The sequence below is a fragment of the Vitis vinifera genome, chromosome 18 (genome assembly GCF_030704535.1).
Source record: "Vitis vinifera cultivar Pinot Noir 40024 chromosome 18, ASM3070453v1".
Classification (NCBI taxonomy): Eukaryota; Viridiplantae; Streptophyta; class Magnoliopsida; order Vitales; family Vitaceae; genus Vitis; species Vitis vinifera.
Genome location: NC_081822.1, coordinates 14,143,772 through 14,160,927, shown reverse-complemented (window position 1 = coordinate 14,160,927; position 17,156 = coordinate 14,143,772).

Below are 17,156 nucleotides of genomic sequence, written 5' to 3'. Positions count from 1 at the left end.
CTTTGAAAATTTTTGGTTGTAGTTGGTGTAGAGTTGAATCTTTTTCCTCTTGGTTCTTTCCATCCAGGAGGATATCCAATTAGCTGAAAACATTTATCAACTAAGTGACCCGAATAACCACAATGAGAGTAGATTGCATTAGACTTTCCTTTCTGCTTTGTGAATTGAGTATTACTTGTTGAAACGATTCTTGATGATTGTTCAACAACCATTGCTTGTGAATCAATGGAAATGCCAACTGCATTAGTTAATGATCTTTGACTCTCTTCTTGTAAAAGTAGGGAGAAAACTCTGCTCATAGATAGTAAAGGAGATTGCGGTAGCAATTGACTTCTAATTGCTGAATAAGAATCGTGAAGGCCCATAAGAAATTTCATTACATAGTTTGATTGCTGTCTATCAGTCAAGTCCTTCAAAATATTACAAGAACAACGATTAAGGTTCCCACATTTGCAACTGGGGATAGGATGATAGCTAATGTATTCATCCCATAAAGCCTTGAATTCACTAAAATATTCAGTGATAGATTTCGAATTTTGAGAAATGGAACTTAAGGATTTTTCCAGGGAGAAAACCCTTGGTCCATCACTTCTGAGATATCTGATTTTCAGCTCCTCCCAGATATCAAAAGCATTTGTGAAATAGAGAAGACTACCACGGATTTCTTTGGCAATTGAATTCATTAGCCAAGACAGGACAAGATTATTGGCTCTTAGCCAAGCAACACGAAGATGAGGATCATTAGTGATCGGTTGAACCAGAGAACCATCAACAAATGCAATTTAATTTTTCACTGTTAGAGCAATTGACATAGATCGACTCCATGCAATATAATTCTCACCAGTGAATATCTCGGAAACTAGAAGTGCACCAGGATTATCAGATGGATGTAAGTAATAGTAGCTGGATGAATCATCTGAAAGATTCTGTATAGGTCCATTTGATGAATGAGAGTTAGCCATAGAAGCATGCTCTTCCTTAGTCATTGTGAAGTAACAATCAACCAGGAAAGATGAAGAAGAATCAAGAAAGATCAAGAACAGCGGAAAATATGAAGCTCTGATACCATGTGAAGATATGCAGAATTGTAAGAAAAACAGAGGAGAAAACAGAGGAGCACTCAAACGTGTATTGAAACTGAAATTCTCCTTACATTCAGATGAAATAAAAATGTACAGGTGAGGTCTATTTATACACTTGAAATGGATCAATAAAGCTGTTAAGTATTGACAACTGACATAACTAATTTAACTGACATTAGTTAGATGAATTATGTTTGGCTATTTGTGATTTTAACTCTAATTCATCTATCAGATTTTGGATATTCTAACAATCTCCATGAATGTACTATAATGTGCTGATGTAGAATGGCTCTTATATCTATATTTGATATTTACTATCATCTTCTCATAACACTATGATTTCTCAAGCTCATCAGAATTAGCTTTTCAAAACAAAACTATCAAACCCAAAAAAAAAAAAAGCTCCAGGAAACATGTGATTGTGCCGAATTTGGGAAAAAGAAATGAAAATCAGGGACAAAGAACTCTAGTAAACAGACCCACCATACCAATTAGGCCTTGTTTGTTACAAGTTTTTGTTTTTTAACTTTAGAGAGAAGCCAAAGTCAAAAGCATCATTTTCAAAGATAAGTACTAGTATCGTAAAAGTTTCATCAAACATAAAATAGTTTCCCCTATAAGCCCAAATAAAGCTGCAAAATCCATTTTCCTAATTTCCACATTAAGTTATTTTTTAAGTCATAGGCTCTTTAAAAAAAAAAACATTAGCCAAATAAATATAAAAACCCTTACTGAGCTTAAAAAAATACCTATGGCTTCTTTATGTGATATAGAAACAGTTCTCAAATTCCATGAAATCAGATAATTTTTTCAGTCCTTTACGCGATGAGAGTTGCCCTCTTTGGTAATGGTCCATTGCTAATGGTGGATCAGACCCCCAAAACAAGAAGGGAAACCACTTAACACCCATTTCGGTAGGAGTTCCTGTGTCTTGAAACCTCATCTTTCATAATCATGGATTCTTGTTTACTCTCTTTTGCTTACACATTATTCTCTTCTTCTTCAACATGTAATATTTGTCTCATTAATAAGACAAACTACATAATTGCCTATATTTTCGAGCGAATTTGCAGGACATTGCCGTTTATTTTTCCAACAAGCAATCCAAAAGGAATACCATTTCCCTCATTTGGAGAAAATATCACCTTCATTGTTCAGAACCCAAATGCAGATAAGTTTCAAAAACCAAAAACATCTTCGGGAAAAAGCGAGGCCAGAGAATTCACCACTGTTGTCCGCAATTCCATATCAAAACAGTAGACAAAGACATGAATAAATGGTTACAAATAACAAATTGAAGACAAAACAAACTCTCACTAGGCACTAATGTTTTTAGAGCTGGATTGGTGACTGAACCGAAAAAGTTATCCGTTCATGATTAATTGGTCGGACCGTAGTTAGATCGGTGACATCATAAATAATAATTTATATATTATATAAATTTTTGAATAATTATAAAAAATTAAAATTATATATAATTAAAAATTTTAATAATATTTTAGTTTTATATTTAACATGTCAAATTAAACGATGAAAAGAAATATAAATATATTAATATTTTAAATTTTATTAAATAGAACATTTATAACATTTAAATATAAAGATATATTTAAAATTAAAAAAAAATTATAATATTTAATTTTATTTGCATGTCTTTTGTATTTTATTAATTTGAAATTATTATATTAATTAATTTATGTTATTTTTTTAATTATATTATATAATTATTATAAAAACAAATGTGAAAGTGTTTTATACTTTTATACAATAAAAATTTGAAAAAAAATATATTAATTTTGTTATATATTTTTATTTGTAAATATAATATAATGAAGAAACTTCATAACTTAATGGTTAAACTTCAATTTTTACACTTGAAAGTCCCAACTCAAGCTCTCTAACTTGTAAATTTTTTTTCTTCTACTAACTAATCCCACATAAAAAAAATGTATAAAATATATATATATATATATATATAGGGATTGTAGGGTATAAAAGATGTGCAATAATCATTAATTTGTAAAACTAAAAATTGACAAATGGGATCTCTTAGGAAACATTGTCGTTTTGGTATAAAATGCATCAAAATGTTTTTTTGGCTTTAAAAAAAAAAAAAGTTGAACTGTGCAGTTTGTCGGTTTAATCGCTGGTTCAACCAGTTCGATTCCGGTTCAACCTTTGACTGATTCAATTAGTCAGATTGAATCAGAACCGTAACCACCCGCTGGTCGGACTAACCAGTCTGACCTAGTTTTTAAAACCATGTTAGACATTCTCACTCAAAAAAGGAATCACCGATTAAAAGGGACAAAATTTTTCTTAAAATTACGTCATTGGAGAGCTCTAAGATCTAGGTTTTTCCCTCTCTCTCAAACTCACCCTTCCTTTCACTCTCTAAAACTCAGCGAAGATGATGCACTTTGACTTCCGTGTTCTGTACAGTTGGTTCTTTCTTCCATGTTTGGTTCTCGAGAAAGGGCGAGAAAATCAGAAAATACAAACAGGAAATCAAAAGTATGTTGACCAGATTCTGAATTTTGGCCTCAAAACCACCTCAACAAACACTCCATGATATTCCAATAAAAAAAAAAGTTAGATATAAGGCAGAAATATATAATTAAAATATTACAAGTTTTATTCAAATATTATATTCCCAAATTGACATTACTAATTGGCCTTGGAAATCATTTTTCTTTTGTAAATTAGTCCAACGACACTAAAACATCATTTGAATGACCCTAAGTTGCAGTAAATTCATATGCACAGCTTAAATGATATATTTCAACACTAAAGCTTATGAAAGTTAATCCTGTTATACAGAATTTCTCCCATGAGAGGAGAATAAAGAGAGTATGCATGTGAATTGTGATGCACATAAGTCAAACGTTATATATAAACCATGGTAATAAAGAATACAATTAGCAAAAATTTTAATTGGGTTTAAAAAACCACTTATGACTTTCCAAAAGTTAATTCAAATGACAACTAAGTACAAGGCTCCAAAAAGTCAATTATTTTTTAAAGTAAATAAGAGTAAAATTATTAATAAAAATGACTATATAATAAAATAAAAAAAAGAGGGTGCAAATAATGGCATTCTATTTTTATAATTAAATAATAATCCAAAATAATGTTTATGAAATTTTATTCTACCTATTTTCTGTGATCGTGCTTTTATGACTACTCTTCAATATGAGTTAGGTTGAAAACGAGGAAAAATAGTTATGAATTGTTATAATAGATGACATATTAGCTATTAAGAGCAACGAGTTCTTAAACCTAGATATTAAGGGTGACTAAAAAATAGTTATGAATTGTTATAATAAAAAAAAAATATTCTTAGTTTTATTATGTTATTAATAGAGAATATTTGAAAATTATCTATAATATTTCTCTTACCCATCAAAATTAAAAGATTCTACTGTCTTTCATACATCCTCTATTTTACCTATTAAACTATAGCTTTTACCAATTCTCGTACATCCTCCCACTAGAGTTGTGTTCTTTACCAACGTATTATGATGCAAACTTGTCAACCAATAAAATACTATGTCATATCATTTAGAATAATAACACACATAATATTTAAATTTTTAAACCAAGTTGTAGTATCAATTTGCCTATCCTTAATTTAAATATGGACATAATAGGAAAGGCGATGGACTGTTCCCTTGATACCATTTTAGCTTATGATCAATTGAAGAGCTTGTAATACAATAATTTGAGTTAGAAGCATATACATCAAGTTTACCTCAAAGAATGTCATAAGGCTTGGCTTGTTCCCTACTGGCGGTGTCAGATCGCATACAATGTGCGCCATAGGCAACTTGGCAGAGGCACCATCATGTGCATGATGTCAATGCACAACTTCAATCATCCATGCACCACCAAGTTTTTCATATGGAGGAGAATATGGATCAAAATAGAAGTATGAAATTGGATTACCAAAAGAATCTTTGACACGATAGAATCTGACATCACTATTCCAAACCTGATGAACAACAAACCACATATTAGCTTATACGAAGATGATCTTTTTAGGTAACAAGGAAAACATAAAAGAACCAACTTAAATATATAACTAGAGCCACGTATATCATCACATCAATAGTTCTTCCTGTTGCATAACAGAAAGAAAGCATGAATCGTCCAATGTAAGAATCCGAGGCCCATTCTCAACAATAGCGTTTTCATGCCCCTGAAATGATTATGGAGATGCATAAAGCAAAAAAGAGAAAAGAATTAATTGCAAACCCTATTGGAGTTGAGGATGAATACCTTAGAAGCTGCTTTTTGGGGAACTAACCCAAGAGTAGTAGTAGATAACCCTTCAATATCTTTCTTATTTGTTATCAATTTTTCAAACTTGGTTGTGGCATCCATTACATTCTCAGCAAATTTTTTTGAGAGCTTTTCCAACTCCTGTGGAATCAACTCATGGTTAAAGCAAAAAACACAACCAATCTGAAATTAATAAAACAAGCGTCAAATCATTAATGGCCTTATTAAAACGAGTTCAAATTCATCCATGGTGTTTAAATTAAATACAAAAAAAAAAAAAAAAACTACAAAACTTTTGAGTTAACTGTATTTTTCAAAAAAAAAAAAAAAAAAAAAAAACAAAAAGGAAAGCATAAGGGTAAAAACAAAAACTTATTGTTATTACTGCACACTTGTTCACTCTTGTTAAATAGTTCTCTTTTATCATCTTCAAGAGAAACACCATTCAAAATTGATATATATTGACAAGTGGTGAGGGAGATATATTGATGTGAGAAAAATAATAAAAATAAATGACGCATGTACTTGTTAACAGGTGGTATTAAATTAGTGTGTACTTTGTCTTTTACTTTTGAGGGTAATTGTGGAGCAAATTTGAAAGCACTATTGGAGTGCATGAATAGACAATATTTTTTCCCAATTTACGCCAAAATTAAAAAGAAAAAAAGTAAAGTTCCAAAATCTCATATTTTTTTGTAGTTGGTGTATGGTTAGATGATTTTCCCAAATACAAATAGTAAAAGGGGCTCTTAAAAAACTTGTTATAACTTCTCAATAAACTTCTTATGTAATGAACCTTGCAATCATGCTTAAAATATCAAATTAATGAAATTAGAGGAGTTATCATTAGTGTAATAACCATAATTTATTATCATCAAAACATTTTTAAAGGAACCCTTGGGCTAACATGTTGGAATAAGATATTAAATAGTGAAAACAACGTCACCTTAACATTACTCATCTGCATTAACACCACTCATCTACATAATTGCATGCATTGCACTTATCCTCTTACTACTAGAAAATAAAATGAGAGGTGTCAAAACTAAATGTCCTAAAAGATAAAGGTTTCAAATATGTTATGATTCCAAAAAAGAGTTGAAAACTAAATGTCTTCAATGATAAAAAGGTTTCAAATAAGTCATATCCCACATCAAATAGGGGAGAAAGTTTTTGACAGTATATAAGTATGGGTTTATCTTAACCATGTTGACGAGTTTTAAAGTCGTGAGGGTCCCTTTAACTCCAAAGTAGACAATATCTACATAGTCGAGTGCGGGTCATTATAAATGGTATTAAAGTCGATCCCCACCCTAGTGTGGGAGTTTGATTGGTTTGTTTGTTTAGCCCCGAAATCTTGTGGAACCCTTTTGGGTTCAAAGCAAACAATATCTACATGGTTGAAAGTGAATTATTACATAAGACGTTACTCAATACCATATTATGAATTTTGTTTGCCAATATATATATATATATATATATTGGTACTTCATCAATTGTTAATTTATATTTCCTTAGACCCTTAAGGATGTATAAAAAAAGTCACCATATTATGCACTTAGTGAAGTTATTAATTTAATATAATGGTCCGAGTTAAGACCATAATATTTTATTATTTAAACAATATTATAAATTTATTAAATATTTATTTATCAAGGTTTTACTATACATAAAAGTATAAAGATTCATTCGAATTTGTAAACTTTTCTTTTTCGAAAATACCCCTTTCATATTAACTATATCCATATAATGTTCCTATTTCATACATTAAATCAATATTAAAATAATTAACATTGAAAATGTTATTTAATTATATATATAATTATATTAACAGAGACACAAGAGTTCTCTAACACATTTAGCAAGTCAATGGTAAGGGTATTCCTCTATTCTTAAACCGGTATAGAGGAGACGGTACCAAAGTAGAAGTCTTAAAGTCAACAGAGAATAGGCTTTTGATAACCCGAACAAAAATGCGCTCCAAAGAGTAAGATGATAGGTCGACTTTGTCAAACTAGAAGGATTCTAGAATATTATAATACTAAGGGGCACCAAAGTTTACTGCCTTAACCACTCTCACAATAAATAAGAGTGTGTTTAGTAGTGATTCTTAAAAGCATTTGTAATATTTTTAGTATTTGAAAGATAAAAAATTTCAAGTGTTAGAAATGCTTGAAACGCTTCCTAAAATCATATGAGAATAGATTCTAAGTCATCCGGTATTGATAACCCGACTCTTGGTAGCTTGGCATGTAAGGGTATCAACAAAATTTATACCTAAGGTCCTTACACTAAAGTAGCAAAGCTACTATAGTATAGTGGCTCTAGGATCGAACACTGGGAAGGGTTTTTACTTTAACTAGTGAAGTTCAGAGGATGGAGTGAACTTTTCTTAATAAAAATTAGGTTAAGATGAAAACATAAAAAGATGAAGGTGTTGTAAACTAAACTAAGATGAAAATAGGATAAAAGATGGAAAAAGAAGTTTCTCAAAGCTTTGGATAGCCATGCTTAACTCATCATGTAAAAATGGAGATTTTGGGACTTTTCACCTCACGTTGGGGAAGCAACTAAGGTGATGCTTACTTCCCGAACCGGTATGAGTTTAACAACTGAGTTTTAATCCTTGAAAACTTACAAAAAGGGTAGCTGAACCTCATAAATGCCCTTTTAATGATATAGGTCATCTCCTCGACTTGCAATACAATGGCTCGTAGGAGATAACTAACGAACGTCAGTGGATCTAACAATAAGAATCCACTGAGACCAAAAGCTTATCAAGTATTGGCCATTCAAAGCAAGTCAGAGGGATTAAAAGCTTTACTTTGAATGAAAACATTTATAGTGCTCAGCTACTTACATTCATGGCTTGGAAATCTCCATCCTGACACGGGAGCTTCACATGGCATCCATTACTTCAAGAAACTAAAAGGTTTTAGCCTCTCATCCTTGGGGATTTCATCCTCCAAGGATGTTTGGCTACTAAGAAAATGAGAAAATAGAAGAGAGAAAAAAGAAAGCAAAAGAGATCTCTGTATTTCACTAAGTAACTAATTTACATTGGTCTCCTGGAGAAAGCTCCCCAAAAGATTCTGGAGAAAGCTCCCCGAAAGATCTGTTTTCAGTGATTACAAGAGAATTTATATAGGAAGGTAGTTTTACCCTTCCTTGGATACTTCCTAGCTAAGGAATTACATGGTTGGTTGAATACAAGGAGAAAATGGAAATTTAAACACAAAAATATCAGAAGAAAAAAGAGTCGGCAAAAATATCCCATTTTCGCACGCTGAGTTCCAATTTCGCATGTTGGTTTGAGGTGTGCGAAATTCTCGCACAGTGGACTGAGGATTTCGCACCTTGATTTCCATCGTGCGAAATTTTCGCTCAGCCTGATGCAGTTGTTTTCCGAAGGCTCTATCTTCCTCATTTCAGCTCCAAATCGTACATGGTTTGAATCGTTGGATTCTTGACTTTCTGAGCTTTGAAATGGTATGTAGAACGTAAAAATTGGACTTCGGGAAGTGCTCCAAAAGTGCACTAAAAGACTGCAGCTGTGTCCCCTGTTTTCATCCCCTGTTTTCTTCTTCTCCATTGTTTCTCCCTTGTAAACTTTGAACGATTAAGGCAAAGGATTATGAGGCTCCATAGCTTGATTTCTTCATAAATTTAAGCTTTCAAAAGCTTTGCCCTGAACTATAAATAGCTCTCCCTCATTCTTAAATTGCTTTGGTGAGCATAAAGCTATCAAAAAGCACCAAAACTTAACACAATTGTTAGAAACGATTGCAAGGGCTCCTAACATGCTAATGGGGTTAAAAGGTAATAATTACTACTCAATGGTGTTTAAAAGAGCTAATTACAAGCTACAAAATAGCATGTTTTGAGTAGTAATCAGGTATCTTTGAGACTTCAGAAGAAATGCCAAATAATAAGCAACCATAATGGAGAAGACAAAAATAAGGCAAAAAAAATGCAAGAGTGAATGTAAGAACTCGTTCTTTTAAAAGGCATTAGAGGTGCGACTTTTAGCATAGTTAGACCTTCCTACTTGAGAAAATAAAGGTTAATCTTAATAAAGAAAGCACCCAAGAGGGGAAGTGAATTGGGTTTTTTAAAAAAAATTTCAAATACCATAAATTCAAGCAAAAAAAACACAAATATAAAGAGATAGGGTTAAAAGAAGCAAACTCATAATTTATAGTGGTTAGGCACCCTTTGCCTATGTCTACTCTTCTCAAACTCTTAACCGAGTGAGGGTTCCACTAAACTTGAAGCTTCAATCAAGCTTCCAATACTTTTACACTTGGATTCCGACTCCAATGGACTCTTATACAATCCCTTCAACTCTCCACTCACTTAAAGTTTCTAACACTCAAATAACAAGCTCAAATTTCTCAACTTAGCTCAACAATGGCTCAAATACAACTTAAAGTTAGGATGAATCACAAAGGTGCACTAAAGAATAAACAAATGGAGATTTAATGCACCGAGAAAAGAATGAGAACTTTTAAGGCAAAAACAAGTAGGTAAACAAATAAATACAAGTGTTCTCTTCTTTATAAATAAAGTAGAGCTCTCAATTTATAGGTTTCTAGCCTCGAGAGCCAAAATGCCAAAAAGACAGCCTCAATTGGTCGAGCTGGTAGTTGACCAGTTCACTAGTCATTGGGCATTAAATGCATGGCAAGTGACCATTAGGCCTCGACTGAACCTCGACCGAAACTCGACTAGGAAGACATATCCCTCGACTGGGAAAGAAAGGCTACTAGAAAAGAGAAGATTTCTGCATCTCTCAACCGAACCTCAATTAGGAATGGTCGATCGGTTGACCAATACCCCTAACTGGTTGAGCCAGTTCACTAATGCTTCGATCGGTTCACCAATTTTGTCTTAAAAACTTATCTTTTTCTTGTATTTTTGCTTCTAACACTTAGGTAAGGTCTTTAGGAAAATTAATATGTCAATTTTGAAATGTTTTGCCTAAGGTTCATTTGATAAAACTCGGGTTTAGATGGAAATGTTACTTTAATGAATAAACCGAGTTTTCAAAGGTGCATGAAATGATATGAAAATCCTAAGTACACCCACGCATTCATCTTGCATATGTTTCCTGTGATTAAAAGGTCTTCCAAAAGTCTTGATCTTGCATCCATTGGATCCTTTAATGAATTTCCAAATTAACACCTAAAATTTTTTATAATTCAAACTAATTAGCAACTTAACCATGGTTTGTTATCAAAACATGATTAGGAGAACCCTTGGTTTAACACCACTCTTTGTCAATCCATAAAATACCTTAATTCTCCCAATTTTTTTCTAGAGTTTGAAATCTCAAAAACTAGAATCCTTGACTCACCATTTGGAAAAATATACCTTAGTCTATTATTTGGCTCCATGGCTAACTTGATTGTTAGAGAGGGCCAGCTTATGTAGTACATGCCTTTTCACATTTCTATCTTTCTCATACCTAGGAGGAAAATGATGCATAGTTGGACCTTAGCAAAAAGAGAAAACAACAATGTCAAATATAGCTTTTTAAAGGAAGTGATTTTAAAGAAAAAAAAATCTAGAAGATATAACATGGGTCATGCCATGTTTTACTCTGGATCATCACAAATCTCCCTTCCATTAAATTACTCTACGTTTGATTTAAGACTTAGTTGATTAAAAGGGATGAAACAATTCCAAATTTATAAATCTAATAATTAATTGGTTAAAAATGATGAAATCATCTCCAAAATTATAAATATTAACCATTCTCATGGTTTTATTTAAAAAATAACTCATTTTTTTTACATAAATACCTTTTACTGTTTCAAATATTTACATACAGTTTAAAAAAAGGTTTATTTTTACAAGAAAAAAATGATGACTTTTTTGTCAAAACAAGATCAAAAAATGATGAAGGATTAAACTTTCAAATTTGAGTTTTCAATGACTCTTTTAATCAAATGACCCCTTTTAGAGTTATTTGGATAGGTGGGTCAAGATACTCATCAAATTGCAAAAACAACTCTCTTATTAATTTTGTTAAAATTTGACCACATTGGACAAGTTTACCCTTTTGTTTTGTTTCCCTCCAAAAGCATATCTTTTTCCCTCTCATTTTTTTCATCCACTTTAATCTCTCTTCCCAAAAGATCCCATATAAGTGACATAATTTCGTCTTTAACTTCGTGGTGTTTTTTTTTTAGAATATAAAAAGTCAAATATTTTGACTTTTTTTATTCGACTAAAAGTAATATATTAATATAAACCAACATAATCAAATTAAATCTATTAATAAGAAATTCATTTTCATTATGTTAGTTAATATCAATATGTTAGTTTTAGATGAATAAAAATGACCAAATATTTTGGTTTTTTCTATTAAACCAAAAAACAAACACCACCAAATCTCTCAATACCAAAACTTTTTTTTTTTTTTTTTCAATTGCCTTTTAACTTTTATTCTTTTTTGTCTCACCCTCTTTCTTAATTGATAATCTTCTAGGAAGATTTCTTCTTTTTATTCTCATTCAAGATATTGTCGATTAATAAACTTAATCTAAATTAAGAAAAAGTTTTCATAATATACAAGGGTTAAGTTCATTTATAAAAAACTTAATTATGATTAAGTTTTTAATCATAATGATTACTTGAATTGTCCTACAATTAAGTTTCATTTAAAAAGAACTTAATCGGGGTTAAGTTTTGTTTCAACTATAAATTTTTTTGTTAAAAAAAAGACTTGATTAAGGTTATGTTTTTAGTCAAAATATTCATCAAAATATAAATATAGTTAAATTATATTATTATGAAATTGTGAGGTATTAAGATTAAAACTCTGATTCTTTAATCAATTGAGTGTGATTTAAACTTTTTTGTTAAAAAAACTTGCTAAAAATCAACATATTTCAAAATAATACCAAAAATACCACCTAAAATCTAAAGATTTAACCACAAACAACTTTTTATTTAACCTCCTCTTTAACATTATCGAAGTTCATATGAATTGCAACAAACCCTAACCAAGAACAAAGAGAAAAATGGAAAATGAGAGGAATCTTAGAAGAATAAAAACATGAGAAAACTTCGCTATCTGATTTTTTATATGGATAATGTTGGTACCTCGCGTCTTTGATGATCCCCGTAGTTGCCAGATGGATGGACGCGTGATTTCAACTTATAAAGGTTCTTGATCCAGTCGTTATACCTGCAAGAAGGCATCCGGACAGGGTGCCCGGACGCACCCTCCGATGGTTTTGTTAGCCATGGTCAGAGAGAGGAATATAACTTAGTTGGCCTTTTACTAGGTATTAGGAGATTACCAGGGGGGATCCCTTCTTCTTCGTGCGAAGGCATATATATCTAGCTTCAGGGGTACTGCTCCTCTCATTAATGGTGAGGAGATATTTTATGTTGTGATGATGATAATAGGTGTCAGTAGGAGCATTATCACCCTACGAACGGCTGTCAAAAACCATGGTAGGTGATGCGGCTGTCAGAGATCGTGGGAAGTGATTATGTAGAATGATCCTGGGAAGTGACTTTCTGTCACTTCCTCTTGTCTTCTCATTCTGCAGGTGATGGGATATGGGCCATAGCTGGCTGTCGTGATAGCGTGTGAGACTTGCTTTACTTTGATTGATGATCCGGACGATTATATCCGGGTGGCACATGCTAATTGCCCGGATGTATTGTGGAGCGGATGCATTATGAAGGTTGTCCGGATGTCTGTGCTTTGGCAGCGACGTTTGCTCTTCCTTGTATAGGAGAAGTAGAAACGTCATTTGCCTTTCCTTGAGGCGGTCCGGATAGGAGAACCATCATCATGCGTATCCTTAGGGGAATCCGGATGATGATGGTCCGGCTGATAACACGTGCCACGTGTCACTGTGAGGTGCGTGCCACGTGTTTCCCAGAGGGAGGGGTCCCTACATTGCCCCCCTTTTTAACTTGCCTATTTTGCCCAAAAAATGGGCGGGTTAAAAAATAACTGGCTTTGTGAAATTTAAAGAGGTCTCTTTGTTTGACTGGGCCACGTGGCGAGTGGGGGTGCGGAAGCCAAAAAAAGCCTTTATGACGAGCCGCCAACTCTGGGTATTCCCAGGCAGCATGTCGTTTCAATGATAGCTTGTTTGGACGTTTGGCTTTCCGAGGGCCTGTCCCCCTATAAATAGCGCACTGTTGCTCATTTTTGCATTTTTTCCTACTGCATTTTCTTTGAGAGCTTTTCTTCTTCTTGCTTTTTGTTGTGTTCTTGGCTTCTCTGAGTAAAGAAATTCGAAAACTCTTTTGTACCGGTGATTTTGTGTCGCGACACTCGTTTGCTGCTGGTGATTTTGTATCGAGACGGCAACCTTTCTTCTTCAGAGTTTTATTTGGTACGTGTACTTTTGCTATTGCTGTTTCCTTTTGTTGCGTTTGTTGGTGCTTTGGTCTTGGTTTCTGGTTGGTTTGGGCATTTGTTCTGGGCAAGTCACTTGCGTCTGTTGTTTTGAATTTTGGCATTTTGTTGGTGTTCTGGGGTTTTTTGAGGGTTTTTTTTTTTTTTTGACTGCTTTGGGTTAGGGTTTGTGTATTTTGTGGGTTACTGGCGTTTTACCCATTGCGCTTTTTTGTATGTAGATTTTGGTTTGTGGTAAGAAATGGCTGCAAAAAAGACTGTTTCATCTTCCCGGGGTAGCGAGGTTCGTGGAAAAGCGATAGATAAGTTGGACGCAAAGGAATTCCGGGAACGGTTCTGTATCTCGAATGACGTGGCTATCGAATTGCTGAATGGGAGGGTGCTTGTGCCTTCTGCGAAAGCAGAAGAAAAAACCATCATCTTTTTGAAGGAACAATTCAACGCGGGGCTCCGGTTTCCTCTGCCGACATTGTTCAAGGAGTTCCTCCATTTCACCCAGATTCCACCCGTCTTCATTCACCCCAACATCGTCCGGGTGCTGATGGGATGCAGCATCGTAAGTATGCTGTATAACCTCGACCTCTCGCTATTGGAGGTGTTCTTTGTTTATTCTTTGAAGAAGGTAAAAAATGACATCTTCAGCATGTCCGCACACCTGCCCTCCCTCCAACTGGTGATAGAGCTGCCAGATTCGACAAAGGGAGGGGCGACGGGACACGTGGTGGTCCGGGGTGCGTGGGCGGGGCTTTTGGAGCATCCGGCGAGGCCTTTCACCCCAAACTACTCCTTGGTGGTTCCGGGTAGGTTTGCTTTGTGACTATTGCCCGGCTTTTACTTTGTTGATTTTTTGTTAACTTTTCCGGATGGTATTCTCATCTTTTGTTGTTGTTAATATAGGTCCGGAATTGAGGGGCCACCTTGTGGACTGGGTGGAAAAGGCGTCTTTTGACCGTCTCAGCAAGCTTTTTGAGATAGACGCCAAGGAGAGGCAGTGTAAGACGCTGCTAATTGCGCGGAACCTAGCAGCGGTCGTCTGGAAGCCCCAAGAGTACGTCATCAATATTCACCCCAGGAAGATGCCAAAGAAGGTAGTACTTGGGGAGCACTATATTGTGAATGATCTCCCGATTTACGAGACATCAAAAGAGGCTGACGCTGAAAAACACCGACTTCTCCTGGAGGATCGGGATAAGAAGAAGAACGAAGGGACCCTTCGGAAGGCTCCCGGACAGAAACGCGACGCAGACTCTCCTTCAAAGAAAAATCCAGCGAAAAGGAGGAAGCTGGTGAAGAAAAATGGGAAGGACTTGAAGGAGCCCAGTCCTCCCATGGAATTTGCTCATCCGCCCATTATTCACGAGGCGGAGGTAATGATAGAGGAGCCAGTGAACGCTGCCCCTCATTCCATCTCAAGCGGGTCCGGACATCTTGCGGGGCTGAACCACTCAAGCACCTCTTTGGCAGCGGTTGCGCGTCTAGCGAATTTGGCTGAGGAAGCTGCGTCTGTCAACCATCCGGACTCCCGTAATCCGGATGTCGATGCAGCTGAGGCCGTTTGTGCGACCCCCATGGAGGAAGTGGGAGCAGAAAGCCAGAGTCAGCCCTCTGACGATCCGGACCTGCTGGCTCTTGTTCCGGTGACGGGGCCATCCTCAAAGAAGCCTCGCTTGGTGCTCGATCTGAAGTCCGGACTCCTCGGGCGGCTTCAAAAGCGGCAGCAAGAGATTGAAGTTAGTTGCTCATCTGCCCACGACGCTCATCCGGAGGGGGGCAAAGTGGAGATGGTAACTGAGGCTCCAGCCGTCCCGGTGGTGGTCCCGGCTGAGGTTGCATCCGGGGAGGCCCATCCGGCCGGAAATGTTGAGGTCCCTCACCCGGAACGAAAATCACCTTCTGTTGCTTCATCCGGGGGCGGACCTGTTAATGACGCATCTTGCTCCTCCGATAACTCTTTTAGTTATGCGGAGTTGGAAGATAAGCTGAAAGAAATTCCACCCGGCTCGCCTGATATCATGCCCTCAGCCCAGATGTTCGAAAATGTGGAAATGGTAAAACTGTTTTTCGTGCTTTTTGATTGTTTTATCATTTTGTTGTGTTGTTGTGGTATGATTTATAACTTTGCATTGCTTGTTTGTGTGTCAGCTGGTGAGTGGTCTCCGCGGCATGGCCCAACACCACGATCTCTTTTCTGATCTGCTGCGGACCACTGATTATATGAGGATCTTTGCCTCTCGGCATAAAGAAAGCGAAAACCAGCTGCGCCTGAAACTGGAAGAGGCTGAAGCTGGCTTATCCACTATTCGAAAAGAAAATGAAGCCCTCCGGGTGGATTTGGCTGAGGCAAAGAGTCGGGAGGAATCAGCGGCCGACCGCCTGCATGAGGCAGCAGATGAGATAACCCAGCTGAGGGGGGAGGTGAGGCAACTCCGGACAGAAGTCTCTATTGAAAAGAAACAGAGGGAAGATTTAAAGATGCGCTTGGTTGCACAAAAAGAGGAGCTAGAACGGGAGTTTGCTGTAGAGAAGGAGGAAATTGAAGCAGAATATAAAAAACAAGTGGATGATACGTTCATCTTTGGGTATCGGTGCTGCATGAAGAAGAACGGTATCAAGCGGGACGTGCCTTCAATTCCTCCGGGTGAAGAAAAGAAACTTCATGACAAGCCTGCTCCCTGACAGTTTCTCTTTTTGCAATTTCTTCTGTAATCTTCCTTTTGTATTTTTGTGGTCCGGAGACCTCTTTTGTACATATTTTTAGCTATGTCAATAAAAATACTTCTTTTCTCATTTGAACTTGTCTTGGCTTTCTTATTGATAATACTGCTTTAAATTAGACACATTCCATGGTCTAAGTAATGGAGTTCCGTCTAGCTTTTGTAAATGATAGGCTCCATTGTCACTTGCTTTAAACACTATATAGGGTCCTTCCCAGTTGGCTTGGAACTTCCCTGCACCCGCTTCAGTAGTATTTTCAAAAACTTTTCTAAGGACTAGCGTACCATTTTTGAAGCTTCTTGGCCTCACTTTGCGATTGTAATGTGCTGATGCCCTTTGTTGATATGGCCGCATTTTCCCTCACTTCATCTGCCCAATCTAAATTTCTCCCTAATTCCGCGCTTGCATCATCTTGTTTTGCTGCGTCAGTCCGGATAGTAGGAAGACCTATTTCAGTAGGAATGACTGCATCCATTCCATATGCGAGGGCGAAAGGAGTATTTCCTGTTGGTCGTCCGGGTGTGGTTCGATAGGCCCATAGGACACCGGGTAGCTCCTCCACCCATCTCCCTTTAGCTTGTTCAAGCCTTTTCTTTAGGGCATTGATTAGGGTCTTGTTTGTGGCTTCTGCTTGCCCGTTACTCTGAGGATAGCGTGGTGTGGAGTATGAATTCCGGATGTTCAGCTCC